General features: G+C 45.5%; 1 long non-coding RNA gene across 2 annotated transcripts; it reads left to right on the forward strand.

Annotated features, from left to right (window-relative positions):
* Window positions 1-79: 79 nt before the first annotated feature.
* LOC132657409 (uncharacterized) lies at window positions 80-22,800 on the forward strand. Of its 2 annotated transcripts, XR_009595553.1 has the most exons (3): window positions 80-13,493; window positions 14,892-15,021; window positions 15,547-22,800. It is a non-coding gene; the product is annotated as an uncharacterized LOC132657409 (long non-coding RNA). The 2 variants fall into 2 exon arrangements; XR_009595552.1 differs by having other exon boundaries at window positions 80-15,021.

Here is a 22,800-nt window from a genome sequence, read left to right on the forward strand (position 1 = left end):
GGGCCGCGGACGTGGAGCGGGGCTGGCGGCCGGGCGGGGGCCCTCTCGGCGCGCGGGGGCGGGGCTGGGCGGGGGCCGGGCCAGGGCGGCCACGCCCGCTGAGGGCCGGGCGCTCCCTCGCGGAGCGGGCGGGTTACTGGGGAGGGGTCTCCCGGCTCACACCCCCGCGCCGGAAAGCCGCGGGGTTCGAAACGCCCCTCTCAGCGCGGCCTGTTGGCCGGTGGTGGGCGTGCGCCTCCTCCGAGGTGCTGGTGAGGGAGTGTGTTTGTGGCCGTCACTGTCAGGGTTGAACCTGGGGTTGAACTTGACTCACCGGAAACTGGACGAGGGGTGAGAGGCAGATTTGAAGCCCGACGCCTGAGCCAGGTGGCAGCGGGTGGGACCGAGTGAGGCGGCGACGGAGTCAAAACCCGAGTTAGTAGAATTGGAAGCAGGTCATTACCGACAAAGGGAGAAGAGGGGGAACAGCCCCCACCGCTTCACATGCAAAAGCGAGACTGGCCCAGGGTGCCACCTCTCCTGAAACCGAGATGCGCCAAGCCGAGAAGTCTACACTCGTTTACTCGGTCAACAGACATTAGTGGGAGACCGCTACGATCCGTCTCTGGGATCGCACAGAGTCGGACACGACTGAAGCGACTTAGCAGCAGCAGCACTACGATCCACACAATGTGCCAGGGACCTACAAAATTCCTTTGGACAAGCTCCTGCTCTGCTGGGACCAGTGGACCTGGGTGCTGAAGGAAGCTGACCTTTGTTTGAACTGAGCGGTATAGAAGTAAAAGAAAGCTTTGTTAGCCTGCTCTATAGGAAAATTAATTTCCTTTTCCTAAGCTGTGAATAGCTGAACCCCTTAATCTCTATGTATACTTCTAATTACCCACCGTTGCATCCTACTCAGTAACCTTTTATATTGAGTGCCAACAGTCTCAGCCTATGCATTTCAGGCCCTCTACACAATACCTCCCCCAGCTTCATCATTCACTGTGCTTGCCTGTGTGCTTAATCGCAGTCCTGTCCAACTCTTCGCGACCCCATCTCACCCGCCAAGCTCCTCTGTTCATGGGATTCTCCAAGCAAGAATACTGGAGCGGTTGCCATGCGCTCCTCCAGGGGATCTTCCCAACCCAGGGATCGAACCCAGGTCTCCTGCTCTGCAGGCAGATCGTCTGAGCCACCAGGGAAACTCATGCTTGCCTAGATACCCTTTACAAAACCTGTCCAGCTGGGCTATAAGAACCTTGAGATCTCACACATTTTTCTAGTGAGAATCGGTGGCTCTCATTAGAATCACCTGAGCAACTTTTAAACGTTCACGTCCAGGCCCACTCTAGCTTCGAAGGACCACTGTAGAGCCAAATTCTGCACAAAAGCTATCTCCCTGGAAGAGCAGCCTCAGCCTGACCTCTGGCCAGGGACAAGTTGACAAATGCAGATGGTTTACAGTATTCCATCGATTGCAAATTTACCAACCCTTGCATGTGTACAATCATGGGGAAACAAACTCTTGACTATGGTTACCACTAAGAGTCCCTTGAAGCAGAGCAGCAAAATTTAGTACAGAAAACAGTCACTAAAAGAAATTGACCTAATCAAGTCATAAAAGGGACTAAAATGTGTTGTATCAGGGGTGTATGTGCAGACTGACCTCAGGTTTCATATCTGATGATATGTTGTTGTTTGTGTCTGACTCTTTAGGACCCCATGGACTGCAGCACGCCTCCCTGCCTTCCCACCCTTCACGATCTCCCAGGGTTTGCTCAAGCTCATGTCCACTGAGTTGATGATGCCATCCAGCCATCTCATCCTCTGCCGCCTCCTTCTCCTCCTGCCTTCAATCTTTCCCAGCATCAGTGTCTTTTCCAATGAGTCAGCTCTCTGCATCAGGTGGCCAAAGTATCAACTTCAGCATCAGTCCCTCCAATGAATATTCAGGGTTGATTTCCTTTAGGATTGACTGGTTTGATCTTCTTGCTATCTAAGAGACTTGCTACCTCAAGAGTCTTCTCTAGCACCACAGTTCAAAAGCATCAATTCTTCAGCATTCAGCCTTCTTTATGGTCCAACTGTCACATCCATACATGACTACTGAAAAAAAACGTAGCAGTTGAACAGTATGAAAAGGCAAAAAGATATGACATCTGATGATATAACCCAGATCAAGTTAGGACAACTGGTCCAGAGCCGTCCTGCAACACAGAATCCTGTGGGATACCTAACAACAACCTGTTATCCAGTTTGGACTTGAGAAATCTCAGCCTACACAGCATCCTATACACTTCAGTTCCAAATGACCTGCCCCAAACAGTTCTGCAGCACCAAAATTGGCAATGACTAGTTTCTTCCGTTCTTTCATTTCATTCCTATAATCCTATGAGCTAGTATGGCTACTGCCCCCAGTTTACAAATAGAAAAACTGGGCTCAGAGGGTATAACTTGCCCACCCTCATGTGGCCGGTCAACAGCAGAGGTCAGACCTGGCTTATTGTACAGGAAGCACTGCTTCCTTGAATCCATTCTACTAGAGGATGAGATGTTGGATGGCATCACTGACTCAATGGACATGGGTTTGGGTGGACTCCGGGAGCTGGTGATGAAACCTGCGCATCCTATGGCTCATCCACAAATGGCATCTTAATAAAGGGCTCTCTGGTGATACCCAGTGTCACTCTTGATAGAAGTAAGACTGGACTAGTAGTGATTGCAACTCCTATCCCTGATCTCAGATAAATCTACAGACACCTCTGGATCTACTTCCCCATCTGCATTTGGAGACTGAGTCCTATAACTGTACTACAGGACTTGAAGTGATTAAATATATAGTTTCTGGACTCTGTATCCAAACTCCAGTTTTGCTGTTTTCTAGCTGTGTGCCCTTGGGCAATGTACTTAACCTGTCTGAGTCTCATTTTCCTTACCTTTAGAAGATGATAGTAGTATTTCTTTCATAGAGTTATTAAGAGGATTAAGTGAGTAAAAACATAAACTGTTTAGAGCAGCACCTGGCACATTCAGTTCAATTCAGTTCAGTTGCTCAGTCGTGTCTGACTCTTTGCGACCTCATGAACCACAGCACGCCAAGCCTCCCTGTCCATCACCAGCTCCTGGAGTCCACCCAAACCCATGTCCATTGAGTCGGTGATGCCATCCAACCATCTCATCCTCTGTCGTCCCCTTCTCCTCTTGCCTTCAGTCGTTCCCAGCATCAGGGTCTTTTCCAATGAGTCAGCTCTTCGCATCAGGTGGCCACAGTATTGGAGTTTCAGCTTTAGCATCAGTCCTTCCAATGAACACCCAGGACTGATCTCCGTTAGGATGGACTGGTTGGATCTCCTTGCAGTTCAAGGGACTCTCAAGAGTCTTCTCCAACACCACAGTTCAAAAGCATCAATTCTTTGGCCCTCAGCTTTCTTTATAGTCCAACTCTCACATCCATACATGACCACTGGAAAAACCATAGCCTTGCCTAGATGGACCTTTTTTTGACAAAGTAATGTCTCTGCTTTTTAATATGCTGTCTAGGTTGGTCATAACTTTTCTTCCAAGGAGTAAGTGTCTTAATTTCATGGCTGCAATCACCATCTGCAGTGATTTTGGAGCCCAGAAAAATAAAGTCAGCCACTGTTTCCACTGTTTCCCCATCTATTTGCCATGAAGTGATGGGACTGGAAGCCATGATCTTAGTTTCCTGAATGTTGAGCTTTAAGCCAACTTTTTCACTCTCCTCTTTCCCTTTCATCAAGAGGCTCTTTAGTTCTTCACTTTTTGCCACAAGTATGGTGTCATCTGCATATCTGAGGTTATTGATATTTCTCCCTGACACATTAATTACTCAAATATTTCAGTTCAGTCCAGTTCAGTCGCTCAGTTGTGTCCGACTCTTTGCGACCCCATGAATCGCAGCACGCCAGGCCTCCCTGTCCATCACCATCTCCTGGAGTTCACTCAGACTCATGTCCATCGAGTCCGTGATGCCATCCAGCCATCTCGTCCTGGGTCATCCCCTTCTCCTCCTGCCCCCAATCTCTCGCAGCATCAGAGTATTTTCCAATGAGTCAACTCTTCGCATGAGGTGGCCAAAGTACTGGAGCTTCAGCTTTAGCATCATTCCTTCCCAAGAAATCCCAGGGTTGATCTCCTTCAGAATGAACTGGTTGGATCTCCTTGCAGTCCAAGGGACTCTCAAGAGTCTTCTCCAACACCACAGTTCAAGAGCATCAATTCTTCGGTGCTCAGCCTTCTTCACAGTCCAACTCTCACATCCATACATGACCACAGGAAAAACCATAGCCTTGACTAGACGGACCTTAGTCGGCAAAGTAATGTCTCTGCTTTTGAATATGCTATCTAGGTTGGTCATCACTTTTCTTCCAAGGAGTAAGCGTCTTTTCATTTCATGGCTGCAGTCACCATCTGCAGTGATTCTGGAGCCCAAAAAAATAAAGTCTGATGCTGTTTCTACTGTTTCCCCATCTATTTCTCATGAAGTGATGGGACCAGATGCCATGATCTTCATTTTCTGAATGTTGAGCTTTAAGCCAACTTTTTCACTCTCCTCTTTCACTTTCATCAAGAGGCTTTTTAGCTCCTCTTCACTATCTGCCATAAGGGTGATGTCATCTGCATATCTGAGGTTATTGATATTTCTCCTGGCAATCTTGATTCCAGCTTGTGTTTCTTCCAGTCCAGCACTTCTCATGATGTACTCTGCATAGAAGTTAAATAAGCAGGGTGACAATATACAGCCTTGACGTACTCCTTTTCCTATTTGGAACCAGTCTGTGGTTCCATGTCCAGTTCTAACTGTTGCTTCCTGACCTGCATACAGATTTCTCAAGAGGCAGGTTAAGTGGTCTGGTATTCCCATCTCTTTCAGAATTTTCCAGTTTGTTGTGATCCACACAGTCAAAGGCTTTGGCATGGTCAATAAAGCAGAAATAAATGTTTTTCTGGAACTCTCTTGCTTTTCCATGATCCAGCAGATGTTGGCAATTTGATCTCTGGTTCCTCTGCCTTTTCTAAAACCAGCTTGAACATCAGGGAGTTCACGGTTCACGTATTGATGAAGCCTGGCTTGGAGAATTTTGAGCATTACTTTACTAGCATGTGAGATGAGTGCAATTGTGCGGTAGTTTGAGCATTCTTTGTCATTGCCTTTCTTAGAGACTGGAATGAAAACTGACCTTTTCCAGTCCTGTGGCCACTTCTGAGTTTTCCAAACTTGCTGGCGTATTGAGTGCAGCGCTTTCATAGCATTATCTTTCAGGATTTGAAACAGCTCAACTGGAATTCCATCACCTCCACTAGCTTTGTTCATAGTGATGCTTTCTAAGGCCCACTTGACTTCACATTCCAAGATGTCTGGCTCTAGATTAGTGATCACATCATCATGATTATCTGGGTCGTGAAGATCTTTTTGTACAGTTCTTCCGTGTATTCTTGCCACCTCTTCTTAACATCTTCTGCTTCTGTTAGGTCCATACCATTTCTGTCCTTTATCGAGCCCATCTTTGCATGAAATGTTCCCTTGGTATCTCTAATTTTCTTGAAGAGATCTCTAGTCTTTCCCATTCTGTTGTTTTCCTCTATTTCTTTGCATTGATCGCTGAGGAAGGCTTTCTTATCTCTTCTTGCTATTCTTTGGAACTCTGCATTCAGATGCTTATATCTTTCCTTTTCTCCTTTGCTTTTCGCTTCTCTTCTTCTCACAGCTATTTGTAAGGCCTCCCAAGACAGCCATTTTGCTTTTTTGCATTTCTTTTCCATGGAGATGGTCTTGATCCCTGTCTCCTGTACAATGTCACGAACCTCATTCCGTAGTTCATCAGGCACTCTGTCTATCAGATCTAGGTCCTTAAATCTATTTCTCACTTCCACTGTATAATCATAAAGGATTTGATTTAGGTCATACCTGAATGGTCTAGCGGTTTTCCCTACTTTCTTCAATTTAAGTCTGAATTTGGTAATAAGGAGTTCATGATCTGAGCCACAGTCAGCTCCTGGTCTTATTTTTGCTGACTGTATAGAGCTTCTCCATCTTTGGCTGCACAGAATATAATCACTCTGATTTTGGTGTTGACCATCTGGTGATGTCCATGTGTAAAGTCTTCTCTTGTGTTGTTGGAAGAGGGTGTTTGCTATGACCAGTGAATTTTCTTGGCAAAACTCTATTAGTCTTTGCCCTGCTTCATTCCGCATTCCAAGGCCAAATTTGCCTGTCACTCCGGGTGTTTCTTGACTTCCTACTTTTGCATTCCAGTCCCCTATAATGAAAAGGACATCTCTTTTGGGTGTTAGTTCTAAAAGATCTTGTAGGTCTTCATAAAACCATTCAATTTCAGTTTCTTCAGCGTTACTGGTTGGGGCATAGACTTGTTTAACTGTGATATTGAATGGTTTGCCTTGGAGATAAACAGAGATCATTCTGTTGTTTTTGAGATTGCATCCAAGTACTGCATTTCGGACTCTTTTGTTGACCATGATGGCTACTCCATTTCTTCTGAGGGATTCCTGCCCACAGTAGTAGATATAATGGTCATCTGAGTTAAATTCACCCATTCCAATCCATTTTAGTTCGCTGATTCCTAGAATATCGACGTTCACCCGGGCCATCTCTTGTTTGACCACTTCCAATTTGCCTTGGTTCATGGACCTGACATTCCAGGTTCCTATGCAATATTTCTCTTTACAGCATCGGACCTTGCTTCTATCACCAGTCACATCCACTACTGGGTATTGTTTTTGCTTTGGCTCCATCCCTTCATTCTTTCTGGAGTTATTTCTCCATTGATCTCCAGGAGCATATTGGGCACCTACTGACCTGGGGAGTTCCTCTTTTGGTATCCTATCATTTTGCCTTTTCATACTGTTCATGGGGTTCTCAAGGCAAGAATACTGAAGTGGCTTGCCATTCCCTTCTCCAGTGGACCACATTCTGTCAGACCTCTCCACCATGACCCGCCCATCCCTGGGGGTTGCCCCGCAGGCATGGCTTGGTTTCATTGAGTTAGACAAGGCTGTGGTCCTAGTGTGATTAGATTGACTAGTTTTCTGTGAGTATGGTTTCAGTGTGTCTGCCCTCTGATGCCCTCTTGCAACACTTACCATCTTACTTGGGTTTCTCTTACCTTGGTGTGGGGTATCTCTTCACGGCTGCACCAGTAAAGCACAGCCGCTGTTCCTTACCTTGGACGAGGGGTATCTCCATATTGATTTAGCTCAATGGTCCTGATTATTTATTATCCAACACTTCTTTTTGAACTAAGACTTCCAGGGCAATGATAGAACTAGAAACGCTTACATCTTTGGAAAGGCAACAATTTTAAAGGAACACACTCTGGGTTTCTTTTTTCTCACAAGATCTCAAAGGACAGACAAGTTTGTCTATTTTCCTTCTTACCTTCCTCTCTCCGTTCCCACCACACCCCACGTCTTCTAGTATTATCTTGAATTTATATTTAAATCTCTAATTATTTAGCTTCTTTGTAACTATGTCTTATTTTACTGATTAGTTGCTTAGGAACTCAGGGGAGGGATCACGTGTCTGTTTTGAATTTCTATCTATCTTTCCTAAAGCTGCAAAAAGCGCGCATCCAGTATTTCCCGAATTCATCTTGCACAGATTGTTGGGACCTCTGTTCAGATTCAGATTTTCCGTACTGCCACGTTACTCTATAAACACATGTGTTAGAACATCTGGATTAGCCTGTAAACTCCTGAGAGCAGGCTCCACTCCATCTTTTGTAACTTTTCTCTCAACACTATTCACTTGATAGCTGTGTGCTGGCAGGTATTTCTTTTCTACTTGAGACAGCCTCATATGCCTTTCCATCATCAGCCTATGGATGGCAGAGATATATGAGTTTCAGTTTCTTAAAAAATAAAACATTAATTTGCCATAGGACCCAACAGGACTCCTAGGTAAAAGAAATGAAGACAAATAGCCACACAACACTTGCAGTGAATATCCACAACAGCAGGATTTCTAGGAGCCGAAGGGTGGAAATAATCCAAATGCCCATCATCAGCTGATGAGTAGATAGAGAAGGTGTGGTGCATCTTGAGGCTCCCAGGCTCATCTTGAGGCTCAGTGGCTGAAGAAGAACAAAACATCTGCCACTGCAGGAGGGGCGGATTTGATCCCTGGGTGGGGAAGGTCCCCTGGAGACAGAAATGGCAACCCACTCCAGTATCTTTGCTTGGGAAATTCCATGGACAGAGGAGCCAGGCATGCTACAGTCCATGGGATCACAAAGAGTCAAACACAGCGACTAAACAACAGCAATCTTCAACTGATGAGCAGATAGGGACGACGTGGTGCACCCATGCAGTGGGTTACTCATTCACCCATAAAAAGGAGCAGAGGACTGATACGTGCTGCAACACGGACGCACCTCAAAGATATCCATCGCGCTAAGTGAAAGAAGCCAGTGTTGTATGATTGCATTTATATAAAACACCCAGAAATGGCAAATCTATAGAGACAGTATATATATTAACGGTTGCCTGAAGCTGAAAGTCAGAATAAGGGGTAAACAAAGAGGCAAGGGGTTTCTTTTGGGGGTGATGACAACATTCTGAAATTGAGTTGTGGCAATTGGCTCTGCACAATTCCAGAAATCATTAAATTGTACACTTAAAACAAGTGAATGTTTTGGTATGTAAACTACATTTCAGGAAAGCTGCTAACATAAGCCAAAAAACACACAAAAATGCATAAAGTCCTCATTCATTCAACAAGGATGCTCTTCCCCACCCATGTGCTGGTTCATTCAGCACCAACCTGAAAAGCTATTAAGCCCATGCTATAACACGGACAGTGTGTTGGGCCTGGAATAGGGAGAGAAGTGTGGAGTATATATAAAGCATTCCTGTTGATCGAGATGAAAAAGACAGATGACACAGAAGAAAAAAGGGCAAAAGATTTGAACAGGCATTTCATAAAAGAAGATATCCAAACAACCAATAACATTAAAAGGTGTTCAACCTCATCAATCATCAGAAGAGCAAATCAAAATCAAAGGGAGGGGGACATCCCTAGTGGTCCAGTGACTAAGCATCCACCTTGCAATGCAGGGGACTCAGATTTGATCCCTGGACTCCACATGCTATGGAGCAACTAAAAGCCGGTGTGCCACAACTAGAGAGCTCATGCACCGCAGCAAGAGACTCCATGTGCCATAACTAAGACCCAACACGGCCAAATACTTTTATTTTAATCACAAAGAGGTACCAGTATATACTCATCAGGTGGTAAATATAAAAGCGAAATAGAAAATACCAGGTATTGATATTTTGAGGTGTTGGAGCGCTCTTGCATGGCTGAGAGGAACCTGTTGGAAAACATGATATTTAGCAAAGCTGCCTGGAGCCTCCTGTGTGGCTCATCCATTCCCTGTCTAGGTATAGAGCTGCCTGAGATGTGTTCATGCACTCAAGGAAAGATATAGACAGTGTGCACAGCAGCACTGTTCATAATGGTTGGTGGTTTGGTCGCTAAGTTGTATCTGACTCTTACGATCCTGTGGACCGTAGCCCACCAGGCCCCTCTGTCCATGGGATTTTCCAGGCAAGAATACTGGAGTGTTCCTTCTCCAGGGGATCTTCCCCACCCAGGGATCAAACCCAGGTCTCCTGCACTGCAAGCAGATTCTTTACCAACTGAGCTATCAGGGAAGCTATTACTATTCATAATCAGTTCAGTTCAGTTCAGTTGCTCAGTCGTGTCCGACTCTTTGCGACCCCATGAATTGCAGCATGCCAGGCCTCCCTGTCCATCACCAACTCCCGGAGTTCACTCAGACTCACGTCCATCGAGTCCCCACACTATTATGAGTTCACCTGCAGGAGAACAGATGAAATGATGACATTTATACAATGGAAATTTTTACACTTTAAGAATGAACATCCCATGGATGTACTTCTGGGCAAACAAACAAACAAACAGAATAACAGCCAAACAACAATAACAAAGCACTAAAGAGTCCATACATAGCATGATTCCATTTTATGAAAATCCTAGAAAGGGAGGAGAACCATTATTTGAGGAAAGGGTATTGAGAGCAGGGGGCTGAGGATCTGGGATCCTGGTAATAATCTACCTTTTGATCTGGGTGCAAGTTACACAGGGCTATTCTCCAGGTTGTATACGTACTTGTGAACTTTTCTGTATAAATGTTGTGCTTCAATATAGTGTGTTAAAGAAAATAATATAGTGCCTGACCTCAAAGAATATATAACGTCTTGATTCGAGAGCAGTGTTCTCCAAACCTTGACTGTGCACCTCTATCAGTAAAACTCCCCAATATATATATATATGTCTATTATTTATAAATTAGATACATGAACCACTAAGCTAATAAGTATCTTAAAATACACAAGACTAAAAATTTCAAAGGGTTATATTAAAATATATATTATACTTAACTAGAGGTTCTAACACTGTCTTCCTGCGTTGTCTCGTGGATGTTTTGTGGATTTCTGGGAAATCAGTGATCTTGAGAGTCAGCTTTAAGAAGACAGTGGGAAAGAAAAAGAAGTTAGTGTACTGAAAATAAGCCTGGCCTTTGGGTCCAGTTCTCCTGGAGTCTGGGGAAAGCCTGGCATTTGGCCCTCCAAGGAAGAGATAGCATTCAGAGCTCCATCCACCCTCTCCCCTCTTCTCCCATCTAGAGTCTGAGCTAGAGGTGCAGCCAAAGACCCTGAAGCTTCAGTGTGCGTAAGAATCATGGAGGTGCTTCCCTGGTGATCCAGTAGTTATGACTCTGCCTGCCGATGCAGGGGTCACGGGTTTGATCCCTGGTCTGGGAAGATCCCACATACCTTGGAGCAGCTAAGCGTGTACACCACAACTACTGAGCCCATGTTCCAGAGCCCATGAGCTGCCACTAGTGAGCCTTTGTTCCTCAACAAGAGAAGCCACTGCTATGAGAAGCCCTCACACCACCAGGAAGGGTAGCTCCTCACCTCAACTAGAAAAACCTGTGCAGCAACAAAGACCCAGCACAGCCATTAAAAAATAATAATAAAATGATGCCTATTCCTGGAGATTCAGATTTACTGGGTCTACAATAGGGCCCAGGAATTTGCATTTTGAATAAAACCTCTGGATTATTCTCCTGGAGTCCTTGCAGCATACTTTGAGAAACACCACCCTCAACACTAAGGTTGCCAGACATTTTCAGGTAATCTCTGTACCATCACAGAATGTTGTAAGTTATAAGTAGGAAGGGTTTGAATTTGCATTCTATTTGGCCAGGCCACCACCACTTAAAAATATGTTATTGAGGGAAGTAGAAGAGCCAGAGGCAGGCAGAAATTGGGAGGCAGTGATGAATAGATAAATATGGAGAGGTAGCCATCGTGGGGAGTAAGAGAGACAGAGACTGGGGATGGGATAGAGTGAAAGGGAAGGAGATGAGAAATCAGGGTGGGAGGAGGGAAGAGAAAAGACAGCCCTTCTTTCTCCTACCCCATTCACCCTCCCAGCCACCCACCAGGCTCTGAGGCCAGAGCTGAATCTGGCCAGATCCTCACTTCCCCAGTGAAATTCATTTGCAAAAGAAGCAAGAAGAGAAAGAGGAACAGAAAAGAAAAGAATGGCCTTGGAGAAATTGTCAGTTGCGGAACCAAAAATATCATTTAGAAATAGAACTGTATCTTTACACCGGTCCTTGGCAGTGGGTAGCAAAGCAGTGTCTGCCCCATTCCCACTCTGACCCTGGCAGCAACAGGAAGTAAGGAAGTGAGATTCCCCTTTGGGAGTAAATAACAACAAAATAGCCATTGAGAAACCCAACAAAGATAGACAAAGCCACCTTAAAGAAACAGCAAGTCTCCAGGGCCAACCCCCACCTCTAGCTTGATGGTGGCTGTTAACATATGTAAAGCCTGGAAAAATCCACTCTGTCAAGGTTGCTGGAAGCTTTGTTGTTCAGTTGCTAAGTCAGGTCCAACTCTTTATGACCCCAAGGACTACAGGGTGCCAGGCTTCCCCGGTCCTTCACCATCTCCTGGAGTTTGCTCAAACTCATGTCCATTACGGAGAAGGCAATGGCAACCCACTCCAGTACTCTTGCCTAGAAAATCCTATGGATGGAGGAGCCTGGTAGGCTCCAGTCCATGGGGTCGCTAAGAGTCGGGCACGATGGAGCGACTTCACTTTTACTTTTCACTTTCATGCACTGGAGAAGGAAATGGCAACCCACTCCAGTGTTCTTGCCTGGAGAATCCCAGGGACGGGGGAGCCTGGTAGGCTGCCGACTATGGGGTTACACAGAGTCGGACACGACTGAGGCGACTTAGCAGCATGTCCATTAAGTTGGTGATGCCATCCAACCATCTCATCCTCCATCACCCCCTTCTCCTCAATCTTTCCTTGGAAGTTTACAAGTTTCAGAGAACTGCCGCTGCTCCTGGTCTCTGGTGTTTTTGAAGTCCACACAGACACACAAGAGGGGTTTTTGATTACCATCCAGCCTGCTTCTCTTACTCTCAAGACAAACTAGACCCTCATTCCTTTTCCCGACAGTGTGGCTGAGACTGGATTCTGGAGGTGGCACTCCTCTTATCAAGGTGTGCAAATAGTAAAGTTGCTTAAGTGGACCCAAATCCCTGGGGAATCTTGAGCCTTGAAAAAAATGCACACGGGGGGCCTTGCCTCGGGTTGTTGCTGTCCCCGAGGGAAAGGGGGCCGGCCCGGGAGAACTGTCAGGAATAGCACGTTTCTGGCTCAGAACAAAACCCCACCAGGAGTCTCCGTTCTTCTGAAGACTAAAAATAAATTCATAATTAATCACAACAGAAGAGGAACAGGCTCTTCGATGACTATAATTAGCTCTCCATTTATTAATGAAGACTCAAATTATTAGGCTCATCTGAGTCCCAACTTTTCTGCTTACTAATTACACGTGTGGGACAAGTGGCTTCACCTCCCAGAAGCTCTACTTCCTCAATTGCAGAAACAGGGGTTTGAGGGTAGGGCTCGGGGGTGACACCTGTTTCAGAAGAGACCATGGGAAGGATAGGCTCACCAGGGGTCATCTGTGAAATCTTCTTGGTCAAGAGTCCAGCTCTAGTGAGTGTGCCCTGAGCTGCTATCAGAATGGAAGAGACTTGACTTAAATCTGGGATTTGAGAAGCCCAAGAGTGGTGTGTGGAAACTTCCAGGCTTGGTGTCATAAACGGGTGGAATTTATGCTTATTTTCTCTCTGGACTAATAAAAATTCCTTCCAGAGCCTTCCAGAACAACCTCGGTGAGGAAACAGAACACAGGTTTGCATTCCTCCTGACTCCCCCAGCAGAATCTCCCGAGTCAGGCAAATGCTCTTCCTCGGTCACCTGAAGGTCAGAGTTTGGGAAGCATGAGCTGTTCTCTGTGGACCCTGGAGATGGGGCTGAACACAAGTTGCTTCCTGAGAACTTTGCAGCAAACTGCCCTTCGGACTCGTCCATGCCGGCATCTTGAGTGACCGCTTCCCTCGTGGCTCAGCTGGTAAAGAATCCGCCTGCAATGCTGGAGACCTGGGTTCAATCACTGGGTTGGGAAGATTCCCTGGAGAAAGGAATGGCTACCCACTCCAGTATTCTGGCCTGAAGAATTCCATGGACTATATAGTCAGGGTTGCAAAGAGTTGGACACGACTGAGTGACTTTCACTCACTCACAAGAAAGAAAAGGGTGCATTAAGGGTGGGGCGGTCCTTCCTGGGTATTCAAAGCTGATAGTCATGGTGCAGGAATATCCAGACACTTCAAGGATCTGGAATTCAACAAGAGCTGAGCGAAAATGCATTTTGAACAAGACAAGAAATATGTAACCGTCTTAATTGTTGAAGGTGGTCTACTTTAACCAGGGGTTGTGTGGAGGGATTCATGATTCTCTTCTCTCTCCTTTCTTCAGTTCAGTTCAGTTGCTCAGGGGTGTCTTACTCTTTGCGACCTGATGGACTCCGGCATGCAGTCTTCCCTGTCCATCACCAACTCCTGGAGCTTGCTCAGACTCATGTCTATCGAGTTGGTGATGTCATCCAACCATCTCATTCTCTGTCATCCCCTTTTCCTCCTGCCTTCAATCTTTCCCAGCATCAGGGTCTTTCCTAAGGAGTTAGTTTTTCACATCAGGTGGCCAAAGTATTGAAGTTTCAGCTTCAGCATCAGTCTTCGTTTTTTATAGGACTGAAATTTTCCATAATAAAAAAGGAAGTATGTGCCCCTGAGCCTCTTCCATATAACTAACTCATAGGAAAGTCCTTCAGAATCTCAGTAAGAGCCTATTCACTCTGCTTTCAAACCATTCTAACAAACTAATTTTCCTTAGCTTATTTTTCAGTCAATACTATGTGGGGCAAGGTATCTTGAAGCAGGAGGAAGGGCCAGCTGACAGTTGACACTGGTGAGGAGAGGAATACGGGAGGATCACTAAAAAAGACACAAGAAAATAAAATAGTCTTACCCAGAGGCATTTCTAAGATGTTGGTTATGGACGTTTATTAACACACAGAGCAGCACTGACCTGGGGGCAGAGCTGAGTAAGCCGATCCTGAACTAAGTTTGAAAAAGAGGCTGTGTGGATGCCAGCCTGGGGTTTTGCTCTTCTATCCAGAGCCTCAGTTTCCTCATTTGTGCAACAGGAGCTAAGGTGTCTGCCTTATTCTACAAGCCCATTGGAAAAACCAGAGTAGGTTTCATGTATTGAATGATGGCTTGTGAACTATTAAACATTGTCCAATATAAAGTTTCATAAGAGTGACAATGACTCTGAGCCCCTCCATTTGCAAAGGCAAGGCACTGGGTAATACCTTTCAAAATGATCTTTATCTTAGTTCGCTCGGGCTGCTATAACACAATACCCTAGACTGGGTGGCTTGTAATCAGAAATTTATTTCTCACAGTTCTGGAGGCTGAGGTCCAAGGTCAAGGTACCAGCAGATTCAGTGTCTGGTGAGGACCTGCGTCTTTGTTCACAGATGGCTGTCTTCTCACCATATCCTCACAGGACATAAGGGACAAGGCAGCTTTCTGGTAAGTGCACTAATCCCTTTTGTGAGAGCTCCATCCTCATGTCCCACCTCCCCAAGGTCCTGCCTCCTAACACCATCACACTGGGGGTCAGGTTACAACATGTTAATTTGGAGTGAGGGGACACATCTCAATCTATGGCCAGCTTCATCCACAGTGCTTAAACTACCCCCAAGTTTTCAAGTATTTGCAAGTATAAGGGACAAGTTTTTTTTTTTTTTTTTGAAGTGTAGTTGACCTACAATATTGTATTAGTTTCAGGCGTACAGCAAAGTGATTTAGATATACATACATTCTTTTTTCTGATTCTTTTCTGTTATAGGTTATTGCAAGATATTGAATATAGTTTCCTGTGCTACATATTTAATCCTTCTTGTTTTATATATAATAGTATGTATCTATTAATCCCACACTCCTAATTTATCCCTCCCCCTACCACCCTTTCTCTTTCGGTAACCATGTTTTTTTTCTAGGTTTGTGAGTCTGTTTCTAGTTTGCAAATAAGTTCTTTTTTTTTTTTTTTTTCAGATTCAACACAGCAGTGATGTCACATAATATTTGTCTGTTCCTATCCGACTGATTTCACTTCATATATTAATCTCTAGCTCCATCCATGTTGCTGCGAACGGAAGTATTTCATTCTTTTGTATGGCTGAGTAATATTCCATTATGTATGTGCACCGCATCTTTTTAATCCATTCATCTATCAATAGACATTTAGGTTGCTTCCATATCTTGGATATTGTAAATAGTGTTTCCATGAACATTGGGGAGCATGTATTTTTTTGAATTAGCATTTTCATCTTTTCCAGACGTAAGCCCAAGAGTGGGAATCCTGGATCATATGGTAACTCTATTTTTAGTTTTTTAAGGAAACTCCATACTGTTTTTCATAGTGGCTGCACCAATTTACATTCCCACCAACAGAGTAGGAGGGTTCACAGAAAGGGACAGTTTTGATTTGTGGGCAAATTCACTGATGTGGAACAACTCATTTCCTAACAAAAAAATAAATGAGGTGGCTGCCAGCATTGGTCACTTGGAGGAAAAAGCAGTGGAAATGGAGGTGAGGGTGGGAGGAGATGACCCTTTATAAATCTTGGGATCATTTCTTTAGTTAAAATGAGCACATATGACTTCTATAAACTAAAGCTTAAAAAAAGTAAAAAATTAAATATGCATAATAAGCAAGGGAATAATGAAAAGAGATTTTGTACCTGTGGCTCTTCACCGAGTCAGGTAGGAGATCTGAACACTTTAGCCCATGGTGAGTCCCACCCTTCCAGCAATACTGTCCTTGAGTGGGAATTGTTAGCCTCCTGAGCAGGGGCATCAAGCCTTGATGTTTGGAGAAAACAGCTGCTGAGAAGGGGAGTCAGGTCTATGCAGGTCAGGGTAGGGGATCAACAATTAACACTGGGAAGATAACTCCAGCTGATGCCATAATTGCATGTATATCACACGCAGATAACCCTGTGGAGCTATTGGAACCTTGAGCTCTGATCCTCTCCCTAAACCCCCACCATGCCTGCCTTCTTACAGAAGCCAATGGAAACAGCTGCCTCCTAGTGAGCTGGTATTAGATTGAACCATACAAAAACAACAACCACAGACCATTTTTGGTCTATATAAATAATAATTTTAACTTCACATGTTTTGGTGAAACATCCCCCATTCAGATCTACCTTCAAGGATAATGTGAGGCCCTCGGAAGTCTCCAACCCACCCCATTCCTCTCATATTCCTTGTTGACCAGCCATTCTACAAAGCTTTGCCTAATGTTACTCTGGATTCATGATATGAAACACCAATAGTGAGCTTGTGACAAGTTCCAATACCTGGGATTAACCATGGAAATTTTGGTTGAGAAGTTGCTGGATGTGTGCATGCTTAAATTTTCAGCACAGACCTGACTGAGACTCGGCTTAGTGCAAGACTTCCCACCCTTTGCTATATATTAGATTCACCTGGAGATCTAAAAATATCCTGATGGCCAGGCAGTACTCCGTACACAATAAGTCAGTATCTAGGCATGGGAACTAGGCATCAGCATTTTGTAAAGACCTCCAGGAGATGCCAATGAACAGCTAAGTTTGGGAACCACGGACACAGTGAAGGATGGACTTTGCTGACCTCTATTTCCAGAGGCAAGAGTCAGCTGCAGCCCAGAACTGACCACGTCCTCGGGGAGTAAAAATGGTGCGGGGAGGATAGAAACCTGCCCATGTGGGGCTCTGGTGAGACCCCAGGTCGAGCTTACCCGTTCTTCTAGTGCCAGACTTACTGGCTCTGTTACCTGGCTGTCTGCCTCTAGAGATGGGGCACCTGTTAAGCCTCAGCCCCTTCTGTTCCTGGGCATCTCGTCGTCTGATGCCCATAGCGAGAGACATACTTGGGACTGCTTACTCTGCCTGGGAGTGCAGCCCAGGGCCCACCAGGGAGCGTGTTGCCATGACGATCGTGGCGTACTTCTCCCCAACCCCCTTCTGCCACTGCAAAAGCCCTGTGAAAATTAGAATTCACAGGGCTTTTCAATCTGCCTGGACTTCTCCACTGGAAGGGGATGTGGGAGATTTTTCTCCTCTGAGCTCTAGGGAGATGGGGTGCAGGAGTGGACAGCAGTCTCAAAACAACCCCCTCAAGTTACCCAGTCTGTTGGGACACATGAAGAAATCTACTTTCTTATAGCAAAGATTGTTAACCGTAATTGCTGTCGGGAAGTTTGTCAAGAGGAGAGTGAGTGGGGATGTAGGAAGGAGAAAGAGCCATTTCTTCAGGTGGAGGAGGAAGGCAGGGGTGGAGGGAGAGGAGAGGGGTCATGAGGCTGCACTGAAGGGTGATCTTTGGAGAGAAAACCACAACTGAGAAAAAAAGATGAGATTGAAGGGCTGCATAGAGCAGGGGTGGGTAGCCTGGTAAGGAAATCAGGGACTTTAGCCAGGAGGAAGAGATGGATCAGAGAAGAGAAGCAGGATGAAGAAGCATGCACTAACTACCTGTTGTTCTGGAACAATTCCTGCAAAATGTAGCATCTTAAAACAATGTTAAATGTCTATTATCTCGCAGTCTGTGTGGGTCATTCAGGAATGACTGAGCTGGGTGCTTCTGGCTTGGGGTTGCTCATGAGATTGCAATTGAGATACCAGCAGGGGCTGCATCATCTGAAGGCTTGACTGGGGCTGGAGGACTTACTTCCAAGATGGCTCACTCACATGATTGGTGAGCTGGTGGTGGCTGTTGGCAGGAGGCCTCTGTTCTCAACACAGGGAGCCTCTGCAAAGGGCTGCTTGAGTGTCTTCCTGACATGGCAGCTGGTTTCTCCAGAGACAGTGATTCAAGAGCCAGCAGGACAGAGCTGCTGTCATTCTTGTGACCTAGCTTTAGAAGTGATTCATCATATTTCTACAATGTCTTAGTGGTTACACAGCCTTACATAGAGCTCAGAGGGATTATATAACAGCATGAATACCAGGAGGTGAGGCTCATTGGAGGCCATGTTGGAGGCTGGCTACAACCAGGAGAAAATCCTTTCTGAGTCATGATTGTGTTGTCATGGAGTATGTTGTACAGGTTAATCCCTTCGCAAGAACACCAGGCATGTGGGGCAAGTGGGGATTACAGTCCAGGCTGAACTCAGATAGGCTGGCCATGCCCCAGCCTGATCAAGCAGGTACAGCTGTTTGTAATGTGCCTATCTAGAAGAGGAACATGCCCTGTTCGTACAAAGGTATAGCTTGTGCCTCAGGACACTTTTAAATGTAAATAATAGAAAATCCAACCAAAGAGAAAAAAAAGAAGAATGTGTTGCATTATTTCTTTTAATTTATTTTTGGCTTGGCTGGGTCTCCGTTGCTGTGCAGGCTTTTCTCTAGTTGCAGTGAGAGGGGGCTAATCTTTGTCGCAGTGCTCAGGCTTCTCATTGCAGTGGCTTCTTTTGTTGTGGAGCACAGGCCCTACAGTTGTGGTTCTTGGGCTCTAGAGCACAGCCTCAATAGATGTGGCATGCCGGCTTAGTTGCTCCGTGGCATGTGGGATCTTCCCAGATCAGTGATCAAACTCGTGTGTTCCAGATTCTTTATCAGTGGGCCACAGGGAAGCCCCTGTATTATTTCTATAAATGAAGGGTGCAGGGATATGATGCTTCAGGCATGGCTGGATCCAGGGTCTCAAACAATGTCCTGACCTCTCTGTACCTTAGCTCTGCTTTCTTTTGATTTGATGTAGCCTCATCAACTAAGAGTCGACACGACTGAGCGACTTCACTTTCACTTTTCACTTTTGTGCGTTGGAGAAGGAAATGGCAACCCACTCCAGTGTTCTTGCCTGGAGAATCACAGGGACGGGGAGCCTGGTGGGCTGCTGTCTATGGGGTCGCACAGAGTCGGACACGACTGAAGCGACTTGGTAGCAGCAGCAGCAGCAGCAGCAGCAACATCAGCAACATCAAATTTATTCTTTAAAACTTTTCCATTATCGTGGCAGACAGCATCTCCAGTCTTACTGGTTCTCAGATTCAGTCGAGGTATGGCGATTCTTCTAGCATCTGAAATAAAATTTCTGACCCTGATGCTCTTTGACCCTTCCCTTGAACATTCTCTGGGGGCAAGCAGATGGGATATAGTGATTGGCTTAATCTGATATAGGGCCACCCCAAGAAACTAAGGAGGGTGGCTCAGCTCCATCCAGTAATCTCAAGGAAACCTTCCCAAGGAGAGATGCTGGCTGCTATGTCAGAAAAAGGAGGGATAATGCTGGGAAGGTCGTCCATAGCTCCAAGGCAGTATTTGACCAGCCCTGGGATTTCTTTGGAGGGAATGATGCTGAAGCTGAAACTCCAGTACTTTGGCCACCTCATGCGAAGAGTTGACTCATTTGCAAAGACTCTGATGCTGGGAGGGATTGGGGGCAGGAGGAGAAGGGGAGGAAAGAGGATGAGATGGCTGGATGGCAACACTGACTCGATGGACGTGGGTCTGAGTGAACTCCGGGAGTTGGTGATAGACAGGGAGGCCTGGCGTGCTGCGATTCATGGGGTCACAAAGAGTCGGACACGACTGAGCGATTGAACTAAACTGAAGGGAGAGAGTTCCTCCTGGAGCCCTGGAGTGATGCTAGTGATCAGAGGCTAGGTCAGATCAGTGCTGAGTTTCAGGGGCAAAGGAAGAAACATGTGACTATTCACTTAAGTGAGACCAGAGGCCCTGGTTTCTCCCAGCCTTGGCTGGTAGAAGCCTGGATGACCTCAGCTACAGACCTTTTTGAAATAAAAAGCAGAATTTTGTTTTCAGATTACTTTTCTCAGCAGGAATGTATAAACTGAAAGAATCTATTCACGTGTCTCTTTTCCCATCAAACACGTTTGAAGTGCTTCCTCCTTGCCATAATGCCTTGTGATGAAACAATGTTTTTTTAAAAAAATGGGGAAATACAGATGCAGATCCAGTACTGGCCCCTTTTAGAATTTAACTGTCAGTGTGTGCGTGTAGGCGTTAAGACACTTCAGTCGTATCCAGCTCTTTGCGACCCTATGGACCATAGCCCGCCAAGCTCCTCTGTCCGTGGGATTCTCTAGACAAAAATACTGGAGTGGGTTGCCATGCCGTCCTGCAGGGGATCTTCCCAACCTAGGGACTGAACCCTCACCTCTTATGTCTACTTCATTGGCAGGCAGGTTCCTTACCACCTGGGAAGCCCTTAACTGTCAGTATTCACTACTTATTGGTATCTATTCCCAGGCATGAGCTACACTAACCTGACTCTCCTTTTGGAGACTGAGACCTCCCCAGGTATGCCCAGTTGGGCAATTTCAACTTTGTGGGTGAAAGTTTCCTGCTTTGGGAACTTCCCTGGTGGTCCAGTGGTTAAGAATCCACCTTGCAATGCAGGGGATGTTGGTTCAGTCCCTGGTCAGGGAACTGAGATTCCACGTGGTGGTGGTTTAGTCGCTAAATTGTGTCCGATTCTAGCGACCCAACAGTCCGCAGCCTGCCAGGCTACTCTGTCCATGGGGTTTCCCAGGCAAAAATACTGGAGTAGGTAGCCTTTCTTTCTCTAGCGGATCTTCCCAACCCAGGGATCAAACCCAAGTCTCCTGCATTGCAGGTGGATTCTTTACCTCTGAGCCACCAGGGAAGCCCTCACGGGGCAGCTAAGCCCATGTGCTGCAATGAGGAATCTGTGCAACCAAATAATAATAATAATAATAATAAACTTTTTAAAAAAGAAAGTTTCCTGCTTTGCCCATTCTCCTGCTTGAGTCATAGGAAACTTCAGTAGTTGGCATATTCTTCTCCAGTTGGGAACCTTATCAGTTCCACCACCTCACCATCCCTCAGCCTTAAAAATCCTAGTCCCTTCCCTTGCATAGCAATTCCTGGTTTACTACATATCCGTCTGTCCTGAGGCAAAGACAGAAAAACACAAGGAGATATGCAGTTCCGGTTTGAGCTGAGGAAACAAGATTCCTGTTAGCCAGATGTTGCCATCAGATCCAGCCTCCTGCTAGCACATTCTATGGTTCCCTCCTTTCAGGGTCCTTGTCTATGTGTTCGTAACTCTACAAAGAATGATTTAAGATTCTGCTAAATTCTGCATTTTAAAATCTGACTCTGTAAAAATTTGCTGGAGAAGTGGCTTCTATTTTTAAAGGGGCTGATTCCTTCTTTTTTTCTGATTATTTTCAAGTAAAATTTGAACTTAACCGAGCAGTTTTGTAAGCCCAGCTGCACGTGGATCCTTCCTATGCTGTGCAGAGCTGGGTCAATGTTTCATACGTGATGGACACTTCTCTTGGTGGTCTGCTGATTTAACAGGTAATTGTAGGGGGCACAGGCATGAGCATTTAAAATGATGTTGAAATTTTATGAATATCAAGCTTAGGATTTCGTGAAATTTTTTCTAGCACAAGATGAAGGTAGAAAGTTCCATTCTTAGTTCAGAATTGATTTGAAGACAAATGTTAGTAAACAATTAACCTGTACGTGTGCAGACTTGGCAGAAGTCATGAAGGTGACTCTATTAATTCCCATGGCTGCTATAACAAATTACTACAAACTCGGTGGCTTACAAGAACATACTTTTATTCTCTCTGTTGTGGAGGCCAGAAGTCTGAAATCAGTTTCACTGGCCCAGCTCTGCAGCCTCCGGGGGCTGTAGGGGAGGCTTTGTTCCTGGCCTCTCTGGTGGCTGTGGATACTCCCTGGCTTGTGGCCACATCACCGCAGTCTCCGCCTCTCTGGCCACATCACCTCTTTGTCTTCTGCATGTAGTATACCTCCCTTTGCCTCTCCTTTATGAGGATGCATGTGATGGCCTTGAGGGCCCACCTGGCCAATCCAGGATACTCTCCCTATCTCCAGATCCTGAGTTTAGGATCAACAATAAGGTCCTGCTGTATAGCACAAGGAACTATATTCAACACCCTGCAATAAAACATAACGTTTTATTATGGTGATCCGATGGTTAAAAATCTGCCTTGCAATGCAAGCGATGAGAGTTTGATCCCTGGTCGGGGAGGGGAACTAAGATCCCACATGCCTAGGTGCAGCTGAGCCCAAACCCCTCAACTAGAGAGCCTGTGTGCTCTATAGCCCATGCAACGCAAGGAAGATCTCACATGCAGCAACTAAGACCCAATGCGGCCAAAAAAAGAGAAAAAATAACATAATGAAAATAATATGAAACTGATGTGTGTATAATCGAATCACTTTTCTGTACACAAGAAACTAAGACATTATAAATCAACTATACTTCAGTTGAAAATAAACCTTGAATTTAATCATA

The sequence above is a fragment of the Ovis aries genome, chromosome 11 (genome assembly GCF_016772045.2).
Source record: "Ovis aries strain OAR_USU_Benz2616 breed Rambouillet chromosome 11, ARS-UI_Ramb_v3.0, whole genome shotgun sequence".
Taxonomy (NCBI): domain Eukaryota; kingdom Metazoa; phylum Chordata; class Mammalia; order Artiodactyla; family Bovidae; genus Ovis; species Ovis aries.